Source organism: Urocitellus parryii, unplaced genomic scaffold (genome assembly GCF_045843805.1).
Source record: "Urocitellus parryii isolate mUroPar1 unplaced genomic scaffold, mUroPar1.hap1 Scaffold_232, whole genome shotgun sequence".
Classification (NCBI taxonomy): domain Eukaryota; kingdom Metazoa; phylum Chordata; class Mammalia; order Rodentia; family Sciuridae; genus Urocitellus; species Urocitellus parryii.
The window spans coordinates 53,113-70,547 of NW_027552383.1; positions in this window are offsets into that span (position 1 = coordinate 53,113).

The window sequence follows — 17,435 nt, forward strand, 5'->3', positions numbered from 1 at the left end:
ATTTGTTGATTGAATGTATATCTTCTTCTGAGAAGTATCTGTTCAGAGCTTTAGCCAATTTATTGATTGGGTTGTTTTTTGGTATTAAGTTTTTTGAGTTTTTTAAATATCCTGGAGATCAGTACTCCCCAAATATAGGCTCTCTGTTCACCTCATTGATTGTTTCTTTTGCTAAGAAGCATTTTAGTTTGAGTCTATCCCATTTATTCATTCATGATTTTATTTCTTGTGCTTTAGGAGTCTTGTTAAGGAAGTCAGGGCCTAATTCAACATGATTAAGATTTGGGCCTACTTTTTCTTCTATTAGATGCAGAGTCTCTGGACTAATTCCTAGGTCCTTGATCCACTCTAAGTTGATTTTTGTACATGGTGAGAGATAGGGTTTATTTTCATTTTGATGCATATAGATTTCCAGTTCACCCAGCACCATTTGTGGAAGAGGCTATCCTTTCTCCAATGTATGTTTTTGGCACCTTTGTTTAGTATGAGATAATTGTGTGTTTGTCTCTGTGTCTTCTATTCTGTATCATTGGTCTACATGTCTATTGTGTTACTATACCATGTCATTTTTGTTACTATAGCTTTGTAGTATAATTTAAGTTCTTGTATTATGATGCCTCCTGCTTCATTCTTCTTGCTAATGATTGCTTTGGCTATTCATGGGGTTTCTTATTTTTTCAAATGAATTTCATGATACCTTTTTCTATTTCTATAAGGAATGATGTTGGGATTTTAATTGGGATCACATTGAATCTGTATAGCCCTTTGAGTAGTATGACCATTTTGACACACCAGTCAGAAATGGCAATAATCAAGAATACACCAATAAATGTTGGTGAGGATGTGGGAAAAAAGGCACACACATACATTGCTGGTGGGACTGCAAATTGGTACAACCAATATGGAAAGCAGTATGGAGATTCCTTAGAAAACTTGGAATGGAACCACCATTTGACCCAGTTGTCCTGCTCCTCATCTATAACCAAAGGTCTTAAAATCAGCATACTATAGTAACACAACCACAATATTTATAGCCACTCAATTTACAATAGCTAACTGTGGAAGTAACCTGGATACCCTTCTTTATCCTTCAATAGGTGAATGGATAAAGAAACTGTGGCGTATTTACACAATGGACTATTACTCAGAATTAAAAGAGAATAAAATTATGGCATTTGCAGGTAAATGGATGGAGTTAGAGAATATCATGCTAAGTGAAGTAAACCAATCTCAAAAAACCAAAGGCTGAATGTTCTCTCTGATAAGTGAATGCTGATCCACAGTGGGAAGGAGGGAGGCATGGGGAAAATGGAGCAACTTTGATTGGGTAAAGGGGAGGGAGGGTAGAGAGGGTGCACAGGGGCAGGAAAGATGGTTCAATGAAATGGATATCATTCCTTTGGTATATGTATGACTGCACATATGGTGTGACGCTACATTGTGTACAAGCATAGAAATGTAAAGTTGTGCTGCAGTTGTGTACAATAAATCAAATTGAATTCTTCTGTTATATATACCTAATTAAATAAATTAGTTTAAAAAGAAGAGGTGCTTTTTTTCAGATTTAGAAGGAAGAGTTTTCCCCTTCTATGTGTCCTTAGCAGTGGCAGACAGAAGACTTTGGTGTCTTCTCTTCTTGAGAAGTTTTGCAATATGTTCTTATAACCCAGGAGTCTCCTTATCTACTTAATTAGTTAAGTAAGTAATTAGTAGATGGATCCTTGGCAGATGGTTCTAAAACCATTTTGAAACAAAAACAGAAACATACTCTGGGGGCTGGGGATGTGGCTCAAGCGGTAGCGCGCTCGCCTGGCATGCATGCGGCCCGGGTTCGATCCTCAGCACCACATACCAACAAAGATGTTGTGTCTGCCGAGAACTAAAAAATAAATATTAAAAATTCTCTCTCTCTCTCTCTCTCTCTCTCTCTCTCTCTCTCTCCTCTCTCTCACTCTCTCTTAAAAAAAAAAAAAGAAACATACTCTGTCATCACAGAAAGTTTAAAATGATATTGTTACTTAAAAGACAAGTAGTCAACTGGACAGTAACTAGAGTTTCCTAACATTCATCCTATACACAGCAGATGCATATTTCATTAAAACAAGCCTTCCTTTCTCTCCCCTCCCTCACCAAGGGAGTTTATAATAATCCTCTTATTAGAAACTATTACAGTAACATCTATTTTCCCTTGCCACATCCATTATAATTGCAACTAATCATCTATTCTCTTACTCTGCAAATATTTATGTGCATTGTATTAACATCTGCTTTGTATCAGGCATTGTTCTAGGCACCAAGGTTATAGCAGGAAACAGTATAAGTAAGGTCTCATCTCTCACAAAGATTTTCTCCCACTTACAAACATGAACAACAGATAAATAAAAACAGTGATTTTAGGTAATGATAAAAGCCATAAAGAAAATAAAACAGGGTAGTGGGTCTCAGAGGTAGAGCGCTTGCCTCACAGGTGTGAGGCACTGTGTTCGATTCTCAGCACCACATATAAATAAATGAATAAAATAAAGATCTATCAACAACTAAAAAAATTTCAAAAAATAGAATGTATTTTAATGTATTAATGTAGTAGAAAGGGAAATGTGGTGGAGGTCTGTTGCATCCAAATGAACCTCACATTCTGTGGATTAGAAAATGACAATTTATGTTTCTGACAGTTCTTTGATTTGATGTGAATCACCTGGGTGAGTTTTCTGCTCCACATTGTGAAGACAGGTCATTCATAAAGCAGCAGTTTGGGAGCCTGGATGGCTTTGTCAGGTCCAACAAGACCTCTGCCTTTCTTGGATCTCAGTGTGTGGGCTCTTCACTCAGCGGTCTAGTCCAAGATTTCAACAATCTTCACACTTTGCTGACAAGCATGGACAGAGCAAAAGTGGCCTTTCAGGCTTTTTAAAGCTCAGGTTCATAGCTAACACAGTGTCACCCCTACGACATTCTATTGGTCAAATAGAATGTCGTATTGGTCAAAGCACGCCACAGGCTATCTGGATTCAAATAAGTACACACCAGCTTTTCATGGATGAAGCAACAAACAATTGAGGCTGTCCTGAATACATTAGAGGTTATTATTCATATATATGATTATTTTCTTAATGATCCCTTTCCTACTCTTTAAGCTCAAGGAGAGCCAGGGTAATATCTATTATTTCCTATTTCCAGAGCAGTGTCTAGCACTGGTGATAAAACTTAATGACACTGTCAATAAATGTCAGGAAAGGATGAAGAAAGCAAATACTTGGTTCACATAGTGTCTCCTCCTCATCATCATCTAATGACCATGGAAGGCAGTGCTAGTTGATCATAGAATTCTTTCTCACTGAGCCCTGATAAGACTCCCAACTTCTGCTTGACACAGTGATCCAAGGAGTCTTTGCTAATGATTCCATGTATGATATTACCATGAAGAGTAGTTCAAGAGAAGGAAGATGAGCTGGGTTTAGAAAGGTGTGCAGTATTTGCAAGTTAGAAAAAAGTACGGAGGTTGTTGCTGGCCTGTGTCATTCCTTCAGATAAATTAGAATAAGGTGTGTTCTTTGGCAGACGAATTTAAAACAAATACACAATGCTACCATTCTGGGTGGATTCATTCTCTTGGTTGTTTCTGGTTTTGTAAGCAGATAGCAATTTGAGTGTGAGGAGAAAAGAGAGACTTCCTCCAGACCTCAATAGCCCTGGTATAGAAAACATAGCCTTGCCCAATGCTCTTATGGATTACACAAATTCCCAGACACGTTAGGCAACTTCAAAAGTGTGTTTGAATATGAACAATCACAATGAAATGACTTATACTTGTGATCTTCAATTGAACTCTAGAGCTCTCTTTTTTTTTGGTAAGCAATGGTCTTTCAGGTTGAAGATGGGTACCTCTGATTCTTTATTTTAGGATGAGTTGAACCTACCCTGTGATCAGCTGGGTTTACAATGATGACTGGTAAGCATCAACAATGATTATATTCCCTCCACTTCAAAACAACCAAGTAGAAAATGAAAGTGCCAGTCAACCAGATGTTTTGTCTACATCATGCATAACTATTAGTTAGACTAAATTGACTCTCTCTATCCCCTTTAATTGTCTTGCAAAAATTTAGAGGAAGCCCCAATCAATGGAAGGATCAGAAATCACGATTTTTCTTTTTTCATGCCAATGAGATAAAATTAACCTGTTGATAGATTCTTTCACTTCTCAAGCAGATGTTGGGGCATTATATCCACAAGATGATATAAAAGATGTACACTTGCATGAGGATGCCTAGAACTCTCTATGTTCCAATATATTAGACAAAGCTTTGTAATACAAATTGTCCCCAAATTCTATTTTCTTCATATCTCAAACCTTATAATGCAATCCTGTAATCCTATAATGCATTATCTTTCAGAAGAAATCTTAGCTTGATATTCAAGATCCTTTTATTATCATCTCCCTCTTGTTCCACCACTCCCTTATGTCCTGTGTATTCTGACCAGTGAATCTCAGCTTTGGCACTATTGATATTTTTGGCTAGATAATTTCTCATTATAGGAGAACACTGTAGGAATTGCATAATGCTTAGCAACATCCTGGTTGCTGTGCCTTTCCTTTTATATTATACTCCAACCCTAATGCATGTGCTCCTTCCTCTTTGATAAGCTTTTTCTGAGAAGTGGTGGATAATATATTGGTATAGTATTTTTTCTTCCCACCAAGAACCAGAAGGGACATAGGAATAAGATTAAGGAGTGGGGAAAGGGTATAGACTCAGTATCAATGATTTGATTACAATATGTTAATAGGACAAAGGTTTCTTGTTTTACACCTAATGAGATAGTTCTAAGGTACATACTAGAAACAGAACAAACTGAATTCTTTGCTTTAGTTCTCTTCAAAATCTTATAAGGACCATTATCTGTTTTTTTATAGTGGAGAAAACTGAGGCCTAAGTAATTTCAGTCACTTTTCCACAATCTAGATAATAAAGAGAGGAGCCTGAATTCTAGGCAAGGCAGACTATATCCAAATACCCACTTCAAGCTATATTTAATTTCATAATGATTTAGGAGATGTTATCCTTGAGGCAGTTTACTTGGTTTCATCTTCCTGTTATTGAAGGATGGATCACCTGGGAGAAAAATCCAATTGAATTTCCATTTTCCCTGCGTCTTTCCAGGGTTCTCACTTGCCTTTAATGACTTTCTCAGGCCTTTCTCTTGAGGGTAAAACCTTGCAGGACTGAGCTCAGCCCAAACATGAAGGTTTGGGGAATGAGTTAGGAAAGTTTGTTCAGCTATTTTTGTAGAGGAAGGAGAAAGAATATAAAGTACCTTTTCTCCCATTCCCAAAATAACAGTATTTGAGCTTTCAAATTTGCATTTGGTTGGATCTTTATGAGAATGTCCAGAGTAGTAGGAAAGGACATGCATTCAAGACTTTTTGTTCCACTCCTGTACTGAACAGAATGCCATATATGAAGCACACTGCTTTCTGGGTGGTTGGTACCCTTGGAACAGAAAGAGCTGAGGTGAACTTTGTATAAAATTCATCAACCATGATAGCCCTAAGATCTCATTTGCATCTTTTACGTGCCTTCCTCCTATGCCCATCTTCCCAGCAGGGTCTTCTCCAGGTTTGCTTCTTATTCTACAAAATATCTCAGTGCTGAGTTTAGACAAAGTACCCAACTAGGGTTTCATTCATTCCTCCATTCAAATATATATATGTTGAATGCCTACAAAGGGGTAAACATGGCACTTAGCATTTTACCTGTATTAGTACATTTATTTACCCCAAGAACCTCAGGAAGTCGGTATCATCTTTATCAATTTATGTAAAAGGAACCCAAAATATGGTCAGATCAAATAAACATTCCTTGGGCATGGATGCGAGTGCAGAACTAAAATTCCACCTAGGGGTTTATCTATTGGCAAAGGCTGTGCTTTTAACTACAACAAATCCTTTCTTCCTGGCAAAAAGCTTACAGATCTGGGTTATTGTTTATGTTATATGAGGAAAAGTTGGAGGAACTAGGGATATTGAGCCTGGCCAAAGGAGCTACTGGATACTTGATTAACTTAGTCTGGAAAAGGGAGGGATAGGGGCTGTGAGTCCATGAATGATGAAAGATTAAGTGAAGAGTGATTTCATCTCAAACTATAAAAACACCAACAACCTCAACAAAATTAAAGAGATTGAAGAGGACACAAGTAAATGGAAAGATACCCCATGTTTGTGAATGGGAAGATTTATTATGTCCATACTACCCCCCAAAAATCCACAGATTGAGTACAATCCCTATAATAAAGCATCAATGACATTCTTTACAGAACTTGGAAAAAAATCCTAAAATTTGTGTGGAACCACAGCAAAACCTGAAACTTGAAAGCCATCTTGAGCAAAAAGAACAGTGCAGGAGGCAGTGTATTACTCAATTAAAAATGTACTAAAAAGCTTAGTAATGTCGGCAACACGTTATTGGCATAAAAACAGACACTTAGAGCACTTAGGACAGAAAGCCTAGACATAAACCTACATATCAATAGTCAAATCATTTTAGAAAATGGTGCAGAAAACATCTTACCTCCTGGAGATAGGATGGACTTTTTAACAAATGGTGCTGTGAATATTGGATATCCACATGCAGAAGGATGAAACTAGACCCCCATCGGTCAAAAGGTACAAAAGTCAACTTAAAATGAATTAAAGACTTAAATGTAAGAATGGAAACTATGAAACTTCTAAAGAAAACAGGAGAAATGTTTTTGGACCTTGGATTGGTTGTTTTGGGGTCTGGGGGTATAGCTCAGTTGGTAGAGTGCTTGCCTTGCATATACAAGTTGATAGAGGAGTGGTGGTTACTGGACTCTGGGGAGAATTATGGGGAAGGAGCTTGGGGAAAAGTTGATCAATGGGTACCAAGTTAGAGTTATACAGGAGTAAATACTTCTGGTATGCAAATGCAGAGTAGGGCAACTGAAGAGAACAAAAATGTACTATGAGTTTCAAAAAGGTATAAGAGAGGATTTTGATTTTTTTCACCATAAAGAAATGACAAATGTTGGAGGAGATAATTATATTACATTTATTTAAATATTATATAACATATGTATCAAAACATTTCAATGTATTTAAATATTATATAACACATGTATGTATTAAAACATTTCACAATACCCCATAAATATGAAAACTTTTCATATTTTTGTCAGTTATAAATTTGTAATAAAAATGTAAACAATTTATTATAATTTGAACTTTCCAACACATGAAAGCAGTCTCTGAGAAGAAAAGGAGTGCTTCATAAATTAGGGAATTAATGTCCATGTGTTTGTGAATGGGAAGATTTATTATGTCCATACTATTATTGTTCTTGTGTAATCACATGACAGGGCAGTTGTGTTATAGGAAGGATCAGAAGGAACAAGGTCCACCTGGTCCTCTGTCTGGGTTTGTTGATTCTGTGACACATTTTCCCTGCCCCCCATCCCTCTCCTGTGATATTAGCGATCAAACCCAGGTACACTCTACCACTGAGCTACATCCCAGCAGAACCCCTTTTAACGTTTTATTTTGAGACAGGGTCTGGCTACTTGACTCAGACTGGACTCAAACTTGCAATAATCCTGGCTCAGCCCCCCAAGATGCTTAGATTACAAGTATGTACCACTGCACCTGGCCTAATCCTTTTTTCTCCATATTTGTTATTGGTATATTATAGTAGTATATAATGGTGGGATTTGTTATGTATACTGTATTTGTACATGCAATCAATAAAACAACATAATTTGGTCAATATCATTTGACCTATTCTTTGTAGTAGGGATTTGTAAGAACTGGCATAAGTTTTTCTATCACTTTAGGCCTCAGCTTCTCCATTTGTTGAGGTAATTTCTAACTCTGATGTTCTCAGGTTAGGTATCAGGGCCAAAACTGTAGCTAGGTATGTAATTACAAATATGGTCTTATTGCTATTTCAGCCTGTCAGAGGTTAACATAATGTTAAAATTTTCAGTTTCCCTCTCAAGTTGGTTGGCTCAATCCTGGAAACTTGAGTCACTTGCTAATTTTTTTCTTATTTCTTTCTCAGTTTAATTCAAAGTTTGTTTTATTTAGCTCCTGGAATTACTGACAGAAATCCTTTTTTTTATGTACTCCTGAACTCCTAGTTGAAAGATGTTTGGGTCCTTCCGGAATTATGGTTCCATCATAGGGCAGAATGGACCAGATTAGGAGAGGCTAGTAGTGAGAGATGCAATTGTGGCAGGGAAGCAGATCAGGAAGAGCAATAAGGAAGAGTTGATATTCTAGACAGGTTGAGCAGCTTATAAGCAACACTTGAAAAGGATTGCTATGGCCTACCTGTGTTTAATATATGTAACATGCTTAGAAAGTATACCTGACACATATTAAATAGTATATTTTATTGTTCTTGTTTTATCTTCTGCATGACACATGATCATGCAGGTGTGTTATAGGAAGGATCAGAAGGAACAAGGTCCACCTGTACATAGTTGAGCAACTGTACATAGTAGATGTTCAGTGTCTGATGAATGAATAATTCTTTGGAAAAGTAGGTTTTTAAACAGTTATTTAAAGGCAAAAGTGGTAGTTCCATGTTTTGGTAATGGTAAGATTTTTACAGAGGAAATGGGAAAATCTGTAAACCCTGACATCCTGTTAATATTATGCTGTTTTTATGGACTGTATGTTCAGATTTTTCTCCACAATTCTTTTTTTTTTTTTGTTAAACTCTTGGAAATTGGGGGGTTTATGGAAAATGTGATTATGGGATAAGTATTTAACATTAGTATAACCCTTGCCAATTTTTATGCCTGAATAAATTTTTACTTGAGCCAAATAGTTAAAAATTGTTCTGTTTTTGAAGTTTTTAAGTGACTAAGATGCCATTAGTTTAGAAATGAAATATACTTATTAGTTTCTTATATTTATAGCTAGTTATATGCACATACTACCATTCATTGGGTCAGATTGTCTGTTTTTGTGTTAAAGAGGGTACAGATTCAAATCTTTTCTGGGCATGTTAAAAAGACAATATGCCTTATCCTAAGTCCTCATTCAAATTAGCCAAGCCCTCTTCCTTTGCAGCCCAGGTAGAGGAGGAGGTACATTCAAGAATTGCCAAGGTGACTTTTCTTTTAAGAAATCTGCATGAATACAGGCAGATGTCTCAAGGTACTCTTAGTGAATACCACCATTTATATCAGTCCTGAAATAGGACTTGGATCAGCCCAATCATCTCTGGAAATCTCTTGCTGTGAACTACAGATTTCTACCAGGCAGCTAGGGGCAACAAATCTCATAACAGAAATTACATAAAGAGTTTCATGTCACCCTAATGCTCTCCATAATGAGATCACTTAAAGACGGTCACCACAATTGAGGTCTGGCCTTTCATTTTATGGGAGAAAATAAAACTGGACATTTTTGTATTTGGATCTAATAATTGGCTTTTGCTCAATAAATATTAGATATTAATATCCTTATTCTCTTTAACTCATAGGTTTTTGCTAGGTTTGGGGAGTTTTCTATTGTTGCAGTCTATATGCAGAAATTCCTAGTTTCTTCTATGTGTCTCACCCTGTGAAACAATGGTTAACATTTGGAAATGGAGAAAGAGCAAATTTTCTTACTGTTATTGCCTGATGTAGCATTCCCTGTCTTGCTCCAAATAGGGAGAACATGTTTGGGGAGTAAACATGTATGTAGGAACTACTCTGTGTGAATGGGAATGAACACATCTTTGGCTTCTGAGGAACCAGCTGAGAATGGGGAGGTGAAGACTGACTGATTCATAGGAAATACATGGAATATCTAAATTCAAAATATGATATTTCTCATTTCAACTTAAGAACACACAAAATATCTCTTCTTAAAAGAGAATTCTCTTGATGAGCTACATACTGCTACATAGTATGAAAATAGTGATATTTCTGCTCCATATTATTGTCAGCCCTTGCCCCACGCGGGCTTATCCAATCCTCATAAGAACCTTGCACATTATGTGTCATATTTACTGCTGTGGGAGTGGAACTGAGACTGAGAGGTTACACAGTTTGATTGCATATCCCACCTAATAAATTGTAGAAGAGCAGTGTGAATTGGGTTCTGCCTGTATTTCCCACACTTCTAAAAGTGAAACCATACTGCAAAGAGAAGAGAGAACAAGAGAGAAAGATCTTGTTGGAGGCAAGGAGATGAGGAAACTGGAGCAGGACTGACATTTGATAGGTAAGTAAAAGTAAAATTCAGAGCAAAGCAAACCCACTAGGTTTTATGCACTTTATAATTTAATCTGTAGTAGAATTTGATGGAAAGAATCCATGGTTGACCCAGTATAGCTGCCAGCAAAGGTGGAGTATTTCTGTTGCTTGGTCTTGGGATGAGAGTTGGGCAAAGATCAAAGCCAGAGAAGACATTCAGGAAACACATTTCTTTAACTGCCTACAGGAGGAAACTTTTCACAACTGGAAAATGCAAGTCATTACTGCCATCCCTGGAACATGGAGACTTTACTTCATTAATCATAGCTGTCAGGTTCCTTTCCATAAATAGTAAGCTGTTGACATACAAAATATCTTCTGTTCTTCATACAAAAGCAAAAGGGTAGATAGTGAAATATATAGGACACCAAACTAAATGCTAGCTAGAGTCAAAATAGAAAGTTTCATGCCCAGACTGAACCCAAGGTAATGCAACATTCTAAGGTCACTGGAAATCCTCAAGAGCACAGTTTTGTATTTAAATACAACTCAGGTAGATAAGCTCTTGTGAAAAAAAAACGCAAAATAAGTAGAGATACAGTGATGATGTTTGAGATAGTTGATAAAGGGAAGATGTCTAAACTTTTCTGCAATTATAGTTGTTTTCTGGTTATAGCCAAACATGTGAAAAATGCCTGTGGTTGTGTGCACATCTGCCCCTTTTGGGTTCTGTCTGTATGTTAACCCTTCAAGCAGGGAAGCCAGAGCTTCGAGTAGTGGGTCAGAACTGGAGCTTAGATTCAGAGGGTCAGCTGGGGTCCACACATTACCTGGTTGCCGATGTCTTGGAGGGCACCAGAATCAGGAGGCACCACAGCTTTGTAGGTTCAAACAGCAATTATTTATTCCAGATCTCACACCAGCTTCCACACGCGTTCAGGGGCAATTCCCAATATGTCCGTCCCCAAATCCTACTCCACGAGGCTTTTTCCAAATCCCGTTCTAATCTCACGAGAACTCAACAAGCAGCAGGAACACCCTAATCCCAGCAGCCATAATCTTCAACCTCAACTTCCCTAAAACCCATATTCTTAAACCGGGAAACGCCTTAAACCGGGAACACCCTAAACCCAAGAACTGGGATACTTCCTCAAACCTGCAGGATACTTCCTCAAACCTGGATCCACCCTCGATCACCTTGAGCAGGGTCATCTTACTAAAGCATACATGCAATGTCCCATCGAATGTCCTAAGCAGCATGGGATACGCTGGCAAGGAGATTTTGATGCATCGTACCTACTTGGTAATGGCCCTCAGCACCTGGTATTATCAGAAAGAGCAGGTATATTCTTTTTTTTTAAGAGAAAGAGAGGTAGAGAGAGAGAGAGAGAGAATTTTTTAATATTTATTTTTTAGTTCTCGGCAGGCACAACATCCCCGTTTTTATGTGGTGCTGAGGATCGAACCTGGGCCACACGCATGCCAGGCGAGCACACTAACGCTTGAGCCACATCCCCAGCCCCAGAGCAGGTATATTCTATGCCTGCCTATCCTGATCCTGATCCTCCTGATGAGAGGAAGGTGGTTTGGATTCAGAAGGAGAAAATACTAACATTAAATGCAAATGAGGGGGCTGGGGATGTGGCTCAAGCGTTAGTGTGCTCGCCTGGCATGCGTGCGGCCGGGGTTCGATCCTCAGCACCACATACAAACAAAGATGTTGTGTCCGCCGAGAACTAAAAAATAAATATTAAAAAAAATGCAAATGAGGAGGAAGAGATGGAATCCAGAGTTGGAGAATTAGGACAGTTGTGAGAGCAGATGGGAAAGTGTTTTTCTGAGACAAAAAGGAAATGTTTGTACAGGATGAAGACAAGTTACTGCTGTCTTCAACACTACCCCCTTGCAGCCTCCATTCTCTGTAATTGATGTGGCCTAGTAACTACCAAAGTGCCTTTCTGCTTCTACTTTGTTGCCCTGCAGTCTGATCTCCTTTCATAGTAGTCTTTTTCTGTAAATCAGATCTTCCCTTTCTCTATTTAGATTCCCCATTGCCTTCCCCTAGAAACTGGGATAATTTCCAAATTTATTATTGTGGCCATTCAATTATTCTATTATCTAACCCTCAGTTCTCCTCTACTCAAAGTCTTTCACTGTTTTTCTGACTTGTTCTGCTATGGTCTCATTGCCTTTTTTCCTTTCTTTTCTTTTTCCCACATAAATTTTCCTAAGCTTGGAGAACTCTGCACTCACTACTCATTTACCAGGAACACTCTTTTGCTCTGACATTTACATTTTGGGCTTCTACTCAAGATTTAAGGTTCTTTTCAAATATCCTTACTAGTTATTCAAAGAGGTCTTTTAAAACCACCTAATCTAAAATAGTACATAGCACTGCCTAGCATTATATTTTTGAGCTTGGAAAATCTGCCTGAATGAGAAAACTTTATATGGAGTCTAGGAAGTACTGACAGAATAATTTACTAGCTGTAAACAAATATTAGGCCACTATCTCCCAGATGGTGAATTCTATGAATGGTCCTTGCCAATTCAGTATCTGTAAAAATTTTCTCATGGTCTAACATGACAATCCATGTGAAAGTGCTCAGAAAAAGTAAGATTTGACATGAAGCCAGCTGTTCCTAGGCAAAGAACCACAGAGTGGCACATGCAGGAATAAGGAATTTATAATTCCCAAAATAAAATCATGCTGAGAAAGAAAAATTTTCTCTGAGGTAACTTGGATTTGAAAATTTTTCAGTTAAGAAATTCATATAAGGGGCTGGAGTTGTGGCTCAGTGATAGAACCCTCGCCTAGCACGTGCGAGGTGCTGGGTTCGATCCTCAGCATCATGTAACAATAAATAAAATAAAGATATTGTGTCCAACTACAACTAAAAAATACTTTAAAAAAAGAAATTCATATAAGGGAAATTTTCATTTTATAGGTAATTTATCATAGATCCTAGAATAGAAAATGAGTTAACAAATGATGGGTTCAATCTCCTGCCTTAAGAAACTTGAGAAAGCACCATTTACATGTTACTGTGGGGGTACAGGGATCAGACTACCTGTGCCAAGTGTGAAATCTTGGACAAATCACAACAAAACCCAATATTGTGTGTACTTATATTCTTTAAACATAAAAATATACTGTCTACCTGAAATGAAATCCTGGGAAGATTTTGTAAGATGACTTACAGAAAATGCTTTGAGTCATGCTTCTTCAATAAATGCTAGCTATTTTTCTCTTCATTTTGCAAACAAGTCACTGGATGTCAGAACATCTAAGATATTTGTTCAAAGTTGCACAGCTGATAGATTGTGGAAAAGATCTAGCACCCAGAACCTCTGACTCTTGAAGCCTCGTGGATACAACTAAGCTTTTTGAAAGGATTGTTGCTGTTAAGCATATTTAATGACTACAGTAAACATTGGCAACAAGCAATGTGTTCTTACCATATCATTTCTTTTTCCTAAAGAAAAAGATACACATAAAGATGCATGAATAGAGCAGAAAGAAAACAGATAGTGGGTGTGCGGCAGAAGGAGTTTGAGAGCATGAATGAGTTTGTTTTCTTTGTGCTCATTATCTTTTCCATGCTATCAACACCCAGAAGTTAAGGCTTTATATTCAGAAGAAAAGTTATTAAAAGATGAAAGACAACATGGACAGCAATACTGAAACTCATATATCTCTTGAACGTGTGATTATGCCAAATCCTTATTTTACAGAACACTGATTTGCATTTTCCAAACAATTCTAAATTAGACTCCTTCTGAGCTCCCATAGAGGTCTTGTCATTCTCCACCTTGCTGTCCTAAATCTTTGTTTAGGTTACACATCTATATAGCTTTCATGGGTACCTTGTATGGTGGCACATAAAAATCTATTTGATGAATGGCATATCTACTGAGACCCTAACTTTAGAAATTGTATTCATTAAAGACCAGTCCAAATTAAAAATTACTAAATTGCTTTATAGTATCCAATTCCATATACTAGTGAATTATTGTTACATATTTTTGTATTCTATTTCTAATCAAAACTTTAGGCCTCTGAATGTTTTCCTTCTTATATTAAGCCTGTGTAAATCATACATTTAGTGTTCCTATTTCTACCAAAATAATATTCCATATTAAGATGATTTTAATAATCATCCTCTGAAAAATGCCCTGAAGCTCTTTACATAAATTATTATTAAAGTAGTTTATACTCTAAGATTTAAGGCTTTGTCAGAAAGTTTTGAGCCTGTTTTGCTAGCAGAATTATATACAGGTGTTAAACAATGGAAAATATGTGAACTGTTGAGCAACTTCTTTGTATTGCCATGCATAACATACCTGCAGACTTCTGGAGGATTCTGGTGAAATCCATGGGCCAGGCTTTGATCTTGCAGAGGCCAAAATAGTCTGTTGTCTTTCACCAACAGGCTCTAGATAGATAAATACCTACCAAATGCTTCCACACATGGTCAGATTGAGAGAGTGAGAATTAGTGGTGCAAAACAATGCATCTCACAAATTATCAATGAATTATTATATAAGCACAGAATCCAATCATCTTCTGATGAAAGACAGTTTTGGGCATCTGAACCAGAGAGATAGCATTTGGAACAGATGGCTAGAGGCCCCAATGGACCCCTATCCTCTACATTCTTTTTTTATTTGATCACATGTCACTCTAAATAAGCATCAATGAAGTACATAAGACATTGCACAGTTTTAACCTTGTTGAAAGTGCCTAGGACTTCTGGGCCACTGCCAAAAAAATAATGACAATAATAAAAGCAGTAATAACAACTAACATTTATTGAGGATCCACTCTATCTTGGGCACTGTTATAAAAAAAGTGCTTAAAATGTATTATTGTCTCTTATAAAATTCCTCATACAGTTTGCTATCAGAATTAAGGGAATTAACTCAGGCAAAGTTCTTAGCACTGGGCCTTACCACTATATTGACATACCAGTAAAAATTTGTTGTTACTGTGTTTGGTAATAATGTTCACAACAGAAACAATTGCTTTCGGCCCCAAATAAAACACAGATAAAATCCCAAGGCATTGTAACATCTCCAAATCACCTACGTCTGATGGAGATGAGCATCTGATGGAGATTAAGAGATCAACAAGTATTTATGAAAACAGGTGAGAGCCCAAATTATATAGATGTGTTTGTGAGTAGATTTCTCATGGAAGAGAGCATGTGGTTTTGTTCAGACTCTAGATGTTTTATGATCTGAGAAGTAAAAGACCACTGCTATAATAGAGAATGTGTCACTGTATGAGTAAGGAAGACTAATGAGAATAATGAGGAAGTGGAGAGGAAAGATCTCAGAGGGCAGGCTCTCCACCATCAGAGGGTTAGAAAAGCCTTGTGCTGCCAGCCTCTGGGCTGGCTATTCAGGGCAGGCCCAGCTCCCTACCAGCACCATGAAGCTCCCATTTACCCTCTGAAATATTTACATAAGACTATGAGGGATTAATGACAACATACACATCTAGCCTTGAATGGAGTAATTTAATGCTGGATACTTTTGCTCTGGTTTTGTAGGAATCATAAAAGGCTAGCACTGGAAAGAACCTCATACATAATCTATTTCAGGGTTTTCAAATTTGTAGCAGATGTGTGGCCATTCCCCTTCCTGCACCCAGGGAAGATATCCCTAATTGGGGACAGCATTCTTTACTTCTGTGCCTTTTGAATTCTTCTTAATATAATATTCTATGCAACTGTTACTGATTGATTGAATTAGCATATACAAAGAAACCAATTTTTCAGCCCTATCACATGCCCAAAATCTTCATATTATAGTTGGGAAAGAAAAAAGATGGCATTTGATTTGTCTGTGGATTACATCTGAGCACCTTGAAGTGATATGACAATTTTGAGACAGGAAAGGATGCTGTCTTCAATCTATGAACTGTAACTACCAAATATCTTTGTTCTTGCTGTTTTTTTTTCTTGATTTTTTTCCTCACAGAATTAAAAAAAGGAAGCCCTTCTAAGTGATGATCATTGAACTCCTTCCCCCACAAAAATCTGCAAGGCAGCTAAAAGCCCTGAATGATGAAACAAAATTATAAATAAAAAGGATTTTAAGTTCTGTTCTATAAGTTGTTCTATTGTATTTAATTAAATAGGTAAGCAAAGGGTTCAGCCTCTAGTCACTTTCTCTTCTCTTTTGGTATCTCTGAGGAAGAACAGTCTAAGGAAGTCCTATACTTAAATCTAGGAGTCCTAGCGCTCTTAGAGCTAAGTGAGTGGGGATCACTCAATTACCCTTTTGAGGCCTCAGTTTCCCCTACTGTAGTAGGAAGATATCTGAACTTCATAGAAATAGTTGAAAACTGGTCATAGAAACTGGTTTCCTCACATGAGAGAAAAATAAATGACTTTCTACTCAACAGATGAACAGGAACATTTATTTGTTTTCATGTGAGTGTACGGATGTGTGCGTGACAGGGAGGGTTAGGGAGAGAAGCATATTTATGGTGATAGTGAGGATTGGCCAGAGGAAGATATGAAATAAAGTAAATTTTCATCTTTTAAAGCTGTTGATTAAATAACATAGACTCAGCTTTGAAATAATTAAGAATCTACTATGCTTCTAGCAAATTAAAATAAATGCTCCCTCTGCACGATAAGGGTAAATAAAGTATGAGCTTCTTTATGCATTATTCCAATTGAGTCTATGGGAGAAGTTGGAGAAAATGAGTTTTTTTTTAGTGTCTCAAAATCAGTAAAACTTTATTCACTTCCATTCTTTCACCATTAACAGAAAACGGCAGAAAGCAAAATGTTTTCTGTTTACAAAGATAAATGGCCTCTTTACCCAGAGATCAAAACCTCAAATGACAATGGGGAAGATAAAAGCGCCCTCCCCCATATCCCCTGAGCTGACCCTTGTCATCTTAGACAAAGCCTTCAGTCCACTGACCAGGGACCCTGAATATGGCCAATTTAAGATGAGGGCCAAGAAATCAGACCAATGCATTCCCGTGATATAAAGTTGAACAGAAGCTACAACAAGGGTCAAGTGCCTGTATTCTACAGGACACAGGAACCAGGCGGCTACTTATTAAAAAAAAAAAAAAAAAAAAACAAGATTCATTTCAGGCACAACTTTTTTTTATTTATTAATTTTTTCTCATTTTGTTTTAAATCAGCAAAAGAAACTGGGTCCTAGAAGCTGCAGTGATCTAAGTAGCAGCAAGTTTGTGC